The sequence below is a fragment of the Oryzias latipes genome, chromosome 18 (genome assembly GCF_053564925.1).
Source record: "Oryzias latipes strain Hd-rR chromosome 18, Olatipes_Hd-rR_3.1".
NCBI lineage: Eukaryota > Metazoa > Chordata > Actinopteri > Beloniformes > Adrianichthyidae > Oryzias > Oryzias latipes.
The window spans coordinates 1797106-1806883 of record NC_136254.1 but is presented as its reverse complement, the minus strand read 5'-3'; the positions used below and the strand labels follow the sequence as shown (position 1 = coordinate 1806883).

General features: G+C 41.3%; 1 long non-coding RNA gene across 1 annotated transcript; it reads left to right on the top strand.

Annotated features, from left to right (window-relative positions):
- Positions 1 to 1268: 1268 nt before the first annotated feature.
- Positions 1269 to 3139, top strand: LOC111949300 (uncharacterized). The gene is made up of 2 exons (XR_002875314.2): positions 1269 to 2815; positions 2899 to 3139. It is a non-coding gene; the product is annotated as an uncharacterized LOC111949300 (long non-coding RNA).
- Positions 3140 to 9778: the final 6639 nt, after the last annotated feature.

The window sequence follows — 9778 nt, the reverse complement described above, 5'->3', positions numbered from 1 at the left end:
GAGTTACTGCCTGCCTTAGCTCATAACTTTTCAGTGCAGCTTTATATCACATCTGAAAACGATACATTGATATATATTGACTCTTCTCATGGAAAGGAGGACATTCTACAAATGTCTACAAACTATGTCCAAACGTTTTCCAGAGGGACAGATTAGTTCAGGTGAAAATGTGGCTTTTGCAGCTTTAATATTGACATTAAATACAAATAATCATTTCTTTGCAATGGGATACTTTTCATTTCAGAATCAGCTTTATTGGCCAAGTACAATAAGTTTCTTCACATCAAATAGAAATGCATCTAAATGTTTTCACCAAACTTACTGTGTATTTTACATTTAGAATCCAGAAATGAAGGGAAAGTTTGGTCAACAGTAAATCATAACACCTCACTGTAAATATCTAAATAGATGATGTGAAAGGGGGAAATAACCCAAATACTTATCTTACTCAGGAGTACAACTGTGGTTTGATCAGAGAAATAAATCTTTTACTTTTTTAGTTCACAGTTGACAGATTACAAAAGAGCGGGAAAGGGTCACAGAGGTAGTTCAGTCACAGATGTCTCCATTATGGGAAGTATTGCTGGCTGCAAATGATTAGTTTCATGGCAGGAACTGTAGAGATTTAGATGCGTCTACTTCTGGCCGATGGGCCGGGCTTTGGACGTGCCTGGCATACAATCCTGTTAGTAATGCTTATGGCAAAGATGAACTCCCCTGAACTCACATTCCCTTACCCAGTGGTGGTTTTGGTTCTAAATTTGTGGGTAGAAATGGCTTTGTGTAGGTAGGCATAATTTAGGCGGTTTTAGGGTCAGTTCGGAGACTTTTTATTTTTTCTCATAAAAATATAGGACAAAGTTAGGCTGTGTGGCTGTTCTATGTACTGGAGCTCCGTGAACACACCAGGCAGAGATGCTTAATGGACCGGGCTCTGTCATCTAACCTGGTGTTGCCGCCCCGCTTGTCCAAAATTGTGTTCTTTAAAGCTTGACACCACGTCTGCGTGTGGGAGGAGCTACCAGCTAATATTTTTGTCAATCGCTACATGGAGCGGTGTCTGTGTTTATCTCACTAACAATTCATGGAAGACATGGAGAATGTTGAGAGATCAGGTTTATTATTTTGAAGAGTTCTACATGGTAATCCTGTTTCCATGTTTGAGTTCATAAAATCATCCCAGAGAGAGTCTCTGCTTCAACTCCTGCAGTGAAAGCTGCATCTTCTTGACAGCCGTGTTTTTATCTCTGACAGAGTTTAAAGCTTGCTGTCCCGCGTTAACCAGAGAGGGAAAAATAAAACCAGGGGACCTGATTTATTATTATCTCGTTGAAAATAAAAAAATATCACAAGGTTCAGCGGCCCCGAGGAGGCTGGCTCCCCATCCTTCAGAGGGTCTCTGTCTGGCTGCCAGTGTCATGCGTGAGGGAAACCCAGATGTGACGTCAGACTGGATCTGTGATCACAGACAGAGCTGTGTTAGCTACAGAGCAGAGAAGAGCTTGCGTACAAATTTTTGGATAGAACTTGTGCATTTTCCAGAAACGATGCGGTAATAATAGAAGAAATCCTTGAATAAAATGAACAAACAGGCTCCAAAATTTTGTACGGTCCCCAACCACAAGGCCGGTCCGCTGAAGAAATATGCAATACTGTCCTCATTTTATTATTAGTCTGAACTATCTTTTATTTTAAAAAAACATCTCTTTTGAAAGAAGGATCCGGGTGTATTCTTGTTTCTCCTGATCTCATTATTACACACACACACACACACACAAACATATTTAAGCGACCTGTCGTATTTCAGGCAGGCACACTCGGCAGTGTTTTACAGGTTACTCCCCTAGGGCGGTTCAGTCAATTAACACACCCGCTCAGCGTCCTATTTAAGCTGTGTGCATGGGCTTAGCTGTTCATTCTCTTTCTTATCTTCAGCGCTCATTCTTCGCCGGTTCTCCGTGCTCGCTGTTCTCTTTCATGGTGACCTTCCCCTCGTTCTTCTCGGATTGTCAGAACCCCCTTCTTATGGGGGCGTCCGTCTCCTCCTTTACACAGTGGCACCGCGTTCTTCACCGGTTCTCCACCGGTGGTGGTCTCCACCGGTTCTCCACCACCGGTTCTCCACCGGTGGTGGAGAACCGGTGGCTCCGGTGGAACCGGCTCCTTTAAAACGTGCTTGCTGTCTTATCTTAGGTGAAAACAAGATGGAACAGCACATTTAATATGTTGGAAAGGCTGTTTAAGGAGAGAGAGCAAATGGGGGCAGCTCTGGCCACCCTCCATACGGACCTTCCTCCATCACCTCAGAGGACTACCAGGCCATACACCACTGCTTGAGCGTTCTTTCCCCGTTTCAAGAGGCCACAGTTGAGCTTTCGACAGAAAAACGAGTGTCAGTCTCCAAAGTCAGTCCCATAGTCAAAATGCTGAAACATTACATCTCAAGCAGGTGTGGTCAGATCACACAGCCACTTGGTGAAAAACTGGCCACTAACTTGAAGAACAATCTCCATGAGAGGTTTTCAGCTCTGGAGAAGGTCACTGCTCTGTCAATGGCAACCTTGTTGGACCCAAGGTTTAAAGAGCTGGGGTTCTGCAGCCAAGGCTCTGCCCACACGGCCATAGAGCGACTCACTAAAGAGTGTGCTGCAACAATGCAGGCGCTACTTCCAGAGGCACAGCCACAGTCGCCACCTAGAGAAGGTCCTTAAGGTCAGCAGGAAGATGGTGGTCTCTGGGCCCTGCTGGACAGGCATGTGGGGGTTCAACAGCAGGTGACCAGCACAACTGCCAGTGCAACAGTGGAGGTTCAGAGGTACAGTAAAGATTAGAATCCTCATCATAACTTCTGCTCATTTTAGACTGGTGCATGACAATAGGCTATTAATGTCCTTCTAGGTACTTAAAGGAACCTCACATCCCAAGGACTCAGGACCCACTGAGATACTGGGTTACCCACAAGGTTTTATACCCACATCTCTACAAGCTGGCAATGAAGTTTTTATGCACACCAGCTTCATCTGTGCCTTGTGAGAGGATCTTCTCCAAGGCTGGCGAAATCGTCAGCCAAAGACGAAACAGGCTGAAGCCCAGCACAGTGGAGAAAATTCTGTTTTTAAATAAAAATCTATAACATGTATCCCACCCAGTCATGTTAGACCCTGGTTCACAATCACTCATTCTCACTTTATACATGGCATTCACAATGTAACACAAGCACTTCCTCACAAATCTTCAAACATTGTCTTTGTTTCATTTCCACAGTGAAGTGTTACAAGGGCAAGGAACTTAGTGGAGTAGATGATATACGTCCTGTCTGCCACCAGATGCCGCTGTTCTGTGTGGTTTCGAAGCCCCAAATGCTTCATTCATTTTTCTGGCACATTTACATGAAGCCCCATGAGAGCTTCATGGGGCTTCGATTCCCATCCCTACTTGTTATACTCCGCCTCTAACTGTATGAGTTTCAGCCTAGCTAAAATACTATCAAAACCTAAATGGAATTTTGCCCTGTCATTCTCTACCACCTTCTGAGCTGTTTCCCATTTTGACCTTGTGGTTTCCAGTCCATATTCTGCACACATTGTGAGGAAACTGGAGATTCTAAACAGGACTGTAAAATAGGTAAATTAGGTTCGTTCCCCTTCAGCTTCCTGCACACAGAAATGAATGAATAAGACTCAGAGACAGTTACTTATCTTTTGTGGAGGTTTTACTTCGTACAAACACGAAGGGGTCAGACAAATCAACATGGTGCATTCAAAGTCCGAACCAACGAGCTCAGAGATGGGCTTTGGTATAAAAAGCCTGCATTTGCATATTCAGAAGATCGTCCGATGGACCCCGTGTGAAAATCACGGCCACAGGTTACTGCTGGAGAGAAGCTCAAAGGCTAAAGTGAAGATAAGTCTGAGGCCTGCTCAGCAGAAAACACATGCACAGTAAAAAGGGAGGATGAGAAGAAACTGTTAGAACAATAGCTTGGCTGTGCTTTCTTCAAATGTAATATAATTTTGAGATTACAATACATGCTTAGTGAATTAAGTTTAAACCATTAGTGTAATAAAAGTTAAAGGCAGTTTCTAACTATTCTTCACATACCCCCCTGTTTGTCATATCAAAATTACATATGAAAAGTCAGCAGAACTCCTGTCATCATCAACCAAATACCATTTCACGAAGATTTTCAGTATAGGCAGCATATCGGTTCTGCCTAGAAAACAAAAGTGTATAGGTACAGGTAAATACAAAAGAAAACATAAAATCAACATGAATAAATGAGCATATCAGAGGTGGTAGGTGATACATGAGTGTTGATGCGATAACCTCCAGGGCTAAACTTATACCATCTGTGTGAAACATTCAGTGAGCAGTCAGGGAGGGCAAAACTTATCAACGGCCCGCGCCCCTCGGCAGCCATCACTAAGGATACGCATGCATCACCAGTCCAAACCTCGGCACAAAATCGTTAATTAAAGTTACATAGTACAAGAAACAAAGTAGGAAATAAAGAAAATAAAGAAATGCAAATCCAATAAAGGAAAAACAACAAAAGACAATAACACTTTAAAGACCAGTTACAACCACAAGTGGATGCGAATTAGGTTAATTGTAGGCATAATGCTGATAGAGTCGGCCTGGCAGCATCTTGGCGATCATTCATTTGATACAGGGAATCAAACAGGTGACGAAAAGAACAACACACAGAGGACCGGAGTGACTATTTTTATCAGTACACTCCACCAGAAGTAAACTAATAAAGTGGGGACCCAGGCCAGTAGGCGTCAGTCATCTGAGAAGAAATCTGTGATTTAAGGGACTTGACCTCACTGATGATGTGAGTGAGATCTCCAGAGGAAGAGGGAATAAAAGTACAAGATGAAACCATGAGGAACAGCTGGACCCATGTTAGCTGGTTCGAAGCTCACTGTAGCTGGAAGAGAGGAGCGCTAGAGGAAACACACCAGGGAGCTCCCCTCGCCAGGAGTAGTGTCACACTGCGGCGGCTCCGTTGTTGGACTTCAACCAGGGATGTGTCTCAAAATGTCAGTCTCATAGGCTCTCAGCAATTTACAGTGGCTTACGTGAGTCCAAGAGGGTTGTTCAGCAATGTGTACTACAGTTGGCATGTTGAGGAGAACCTTGAAGGGTCCCGTTCACCTCGGTGTGACCAATCAGTCCGTTGAATAGCCTACAGGAAAACCAGGTCACCGACAGAGGTCTTCTGGTCGGGATGCAGAGTCTGTGGGGAGGAGAGAGCTGAAGGCAGACTCATTGTTTCCTTTGTTCTCACAGCTTTCTTCAAACAATCATGTAAATCATCAATGGTGTGGGGACTTCCGGAATGCCGGCATAGAGGAGACACGCTCAGTCTGAGGCTCCCACACTCGGTTCACTAAAAACTCCACAAACTCGAAAAAAAACAACAGAAAAGAAGATATGAGTGGAGGAAACACGCTGCGGAAAAGCCAAAGAAAAAAAAAAGAAGTGAACGAGCTGACCGAACCAGAAAATATCGAGCACGAGATGGAAGAAGCGGCCAGCGAAGCTAACTCGGACAACGAAAACCAGCGAAGCCCCAGCGACACAAAGCTAATGCTAGACGGGCTAGCAAAAATTAGCGCTCAGATCCATGACTTGGACACAGAGCTGCGAGGGACAAAAAACGAACTGAAACAGGAAATATCTTCCCTCAGGCAAGATATGGACCGACAGTTCAAGGAGCACCACAACTCGCTGGAAATTCAAAAAGCAGACCTAGCCGAAGCCCAGACTCGCATCGCAACTTTGGAGGAGAGCAACATGGAGGCGAACGGTGAGCTGAAAACAATGCAAAAACAGATGCGACTTCTGCGGGACAAGGTTACGGAATCTGAAGCCAGAGCCCGGAGAAATAACATCAGAATCTTCGGGCTACCAGAAGAAGTTGAAGGGGGCCCAGTTATAACTTATCTAAACGATTTGTTTAAAAAAGAGCTTCTCATTCCGACGGACTTTGATCTTCAGATGCAACATGCACACAGAACCCCCCTGATGAAACCCAAAGCAGGCCAGCGCCCGAGGCATGTCGTGGTCAATTTCTTAAGTTTTGCAACGAAAGACACGATCCTGAAGAAAGCATGGCAAAAGAAAATAAAAGTGAAAGATCAGCTCATCCAGTTTGACCACGACTATCCAGCAGAAATTGTACAACAAAGGCGCTCATACTCGGACATTAAAAAAGTTCTGAAGGAGCGGGGAATCCGTTTTCAAACCCCATACACAAAGCTGAGGATTCATTGGAAGGAAGGCGTACAAAGCTACAACAGCGCGATGGAAGCGGCAGAAGACATTAAGAAGAGAGGGATCGATGTCAACACTCCAAGCAGCGAAAGCAGCAGGGGACCGGACCGGACCCAAGCAGCAGAGGGATGGCAGCGCGTCGGAGGGACAGCGCGGCGTGCACAAGAGAGGCTCCAGGAATACCAGAGGAAATAACCACAGGAAATCCGTAAATGGAGCCGAATTAAACAAAAAAGGCCGAGACGGAGCTCACAGACTGAGGAGGAAGGAACGTTGGACAAAGCTAGACTTATGTCTAGAGGCAGGCTCCCATCTGGAATGAGGACATCCTGCCCACCCACCAACGGGGACGAGAGAGGAGAGATGGATCATCTTTTCTCCATGTGGAAGTCACAATTTACGTTTGTGTTCAGGTTTTACAGTTTTTTACAATTTTTGTTTACATGGTCACGGTCTAGGTGCATAAATATGATTGTTATAAGACAAAATGTGTAGTTTGAGTATTGCCTCGTTAAATGTGAATGGGTTAACCACACCCAAAAAGAGGGGGATAATTCTGCAAAAATTAAAAAAAGAAAATATACAATTAGCTCTATTACAAGAAACCCATTTAAATGATCAAGAACACGAGAAACTTAAAAAACTAGGATTCAGAAATACATATTACAGTTCATACAAACAAAGCCGCAAACGAGGAGTCGCTATTCTGATATCAAACAGAACTCAATTTGAGACTGACAAAGTCATAAAGGGGAAGGACGGGCAGTACATCATTGTTAAAGGACGAATGGGAGATGCAGTTTTGACAATAGTAAATGTATACGCCCCACCTGAAAGTGATAAACAGTTTTTTAAATCCCTGTTTAACGTTATTGCTGAAGAGGCAGAGGGTATATTAATCTGTGGAGGAGACTTCAATGTAGCCTTAAACTTTAAATTAGACACAACTAGTAAACATAAACATAAAAAGGCTATTGCCAAATTTGTTAAATTATCCATGGAAGAACTGGGATTGGTAGATCTATGGAGAAGCTTAAACCCCCGTAAGAAAGCTTACACACATTACTCCGCAAGTCACAAAGTACATTCACGAATAGACTATTTCTTTGTTTTTAAATCAGATATTAATAGAGTAGAAGAATGTAAAATTGAGGGTGCAGATGTGTCTGACCATAATATCCAGCACATGAAAATAAATATATCAAATAGGAAGAAACAAACAACATGGAGACTGAACGTTGGGATTTTGAATAATGAAACAATTATAAAGGACATAAAAGCCGACATAAAACAATATATGGATGACAATGACAATGGAGCGGTAGACCCTACAGTGCTATGGGATGCTCTTAAAGCAGTAATTAGAGGAAAACTAATAGCGAAGACAGCATGGTTGCGGAAAAAGAGAATTCAAAAATATGAAGAATACTCGGTAAAATTAAAAGAACTTGAACAGCAGCTCATAAATAAAAATACAACAGAAATATACCAACAAATACAAAATATTAAAAAACAAATCAACCACATATAAGAGGACGAAATAGAAAAAAAGATGATTTATTTCAAACAAAGCTATCAGGAAGTAGGGCCTAAATCAACAAAATTACTAGCCAAAAGAATTAAAAAACAACAAACTCTGAATACAATCTATGAAATCCTTGATCCCGAAACCAATAAAGTAACAAATAATCCAGAGGAAATTGAGAGAATATTCACTAATTACTATAAAAAGCTATATTCACAACCTCCTTCAGCCTGTGAACAAGATAAAAGAAGCTTTCTGGAAAATATGGATCTGCCATTTATCGGATTAAATCAAAATAAACTACTTACAGCTGAAATTACTACAGAGGAAATATTAAAAACCATAAGCTCTTTGAAAAACAATAAATCACCAGGCAGCGACGGGTTTCCAGCTGAAGGGTATAAAATATTTAAAGATGAGCTGACTCCAATATTACACAAATCTTTGAATTGGACCCTACAAAATAATAAAATGCCTATTTCCTGGTCCGAAGCAATTATTTCAGTTCTGTTGAAACCAGGGAAAAACAAACAGTCGTGCGCCAATTATAGGCCTATTTCAGTACTAAATATAGATTACAAAATCTACACGTCTATAATCTGTAACAGGATAAACACATTTTTACCTGACATTATTGATGAGGACCAGACGGGATTCATAAAAAGTCGCCAGACACACGACAACATTAGAAGAACCTTACACTTAACTGAAAGAGCCCAAAGAGAACATATAAGTACAGTTCTCTTAAGTATTGACGCGGAAAAAGCTTTTGACTGCGTTAATTGGGAATTTTTATTCTTAGTCTTAGAAAAAATGGGATTTAATAACAAATCAGTTGAAATTATAAAAACAATATATTCACAACCAACGGCTAAAATTAAAATAAACGGGAATTTAACAGGAACATTTAAATTGGAAAGATCCACTAGGCAGGGTTGTGGACTCTCCCCAACTCTGTTTGCTCTTTTTATTGAGCCTCTGGCACAGGCAATCCGAGAAAAACCTGAAATTAAAGGAGTTTCAATGAATGGCGTTGAACATAAAATAGGATTGTTTGCTGATGACCTAATAGCGTACCTCGAACAACCAGAATCATCAATTCCACAGTTTATGAAACTGTTGGGAACATTTGAAAATTTATCGGGATATAAAATTAATATTTCAAAAACTCAGACTCTAACATTCAACTATGTTCCCTCTGAATACATTAGAAACAACTTTAAATTCAATTGGAATATGACAAGTATTAAATACTTAGGAGTAGAAATAACACAAGACTTTCAACATATAAACATTAAAAATTATTCAGAAGTACAAGACAAGATAAAAAAAGACATAGAAAGATGGTCAACACTCCCACTAGATTTCAGCTCTAGAATCGAAATAGTGAAAATGAATATATTGCCGCGGTTTTTATTTTTATTTCAAGCTCTACCAGCACAGGTCTCCAACACTCAATTTGCAACGTGGGATAAAACAATATCCAGATTCATATGGGACAACAAAAGATCCAGAATAAAATATGGCACCCTCCAGCTTCCAAAGAACAAAGGAGGTATGGCATTACCAAAGCTGAAAGAGTACTACATCGCCTCACAATTACGGTACTTATGCTGTTGGTGTAACCCCCATTATACTGGAAAATGGAAAAATATTGAATGTGAAACTTTACAAGAACCTATTCAAAACATTATTGGTGATAAAGAGTTATATGAAACAAAGAAAAGGCATTTAGATCCCATAACAAATCATACACTAACTATATGGTTCAAACTACTCCAAAAATACAAAATCTTAAATAGTGCAAAAAAATTAAAATGGGTAGCATATGACAGGCAATTTAAACCAGCAGAATATGATCAGACCTTTAAATATTGGACTACAAAAGGAATAACAGCATGGTGCTTGCTAGAAAAGGACGGACAGCTGGAGAGTTTTGAGAACTTAACTAAACAATTTCACCTTGAAAAA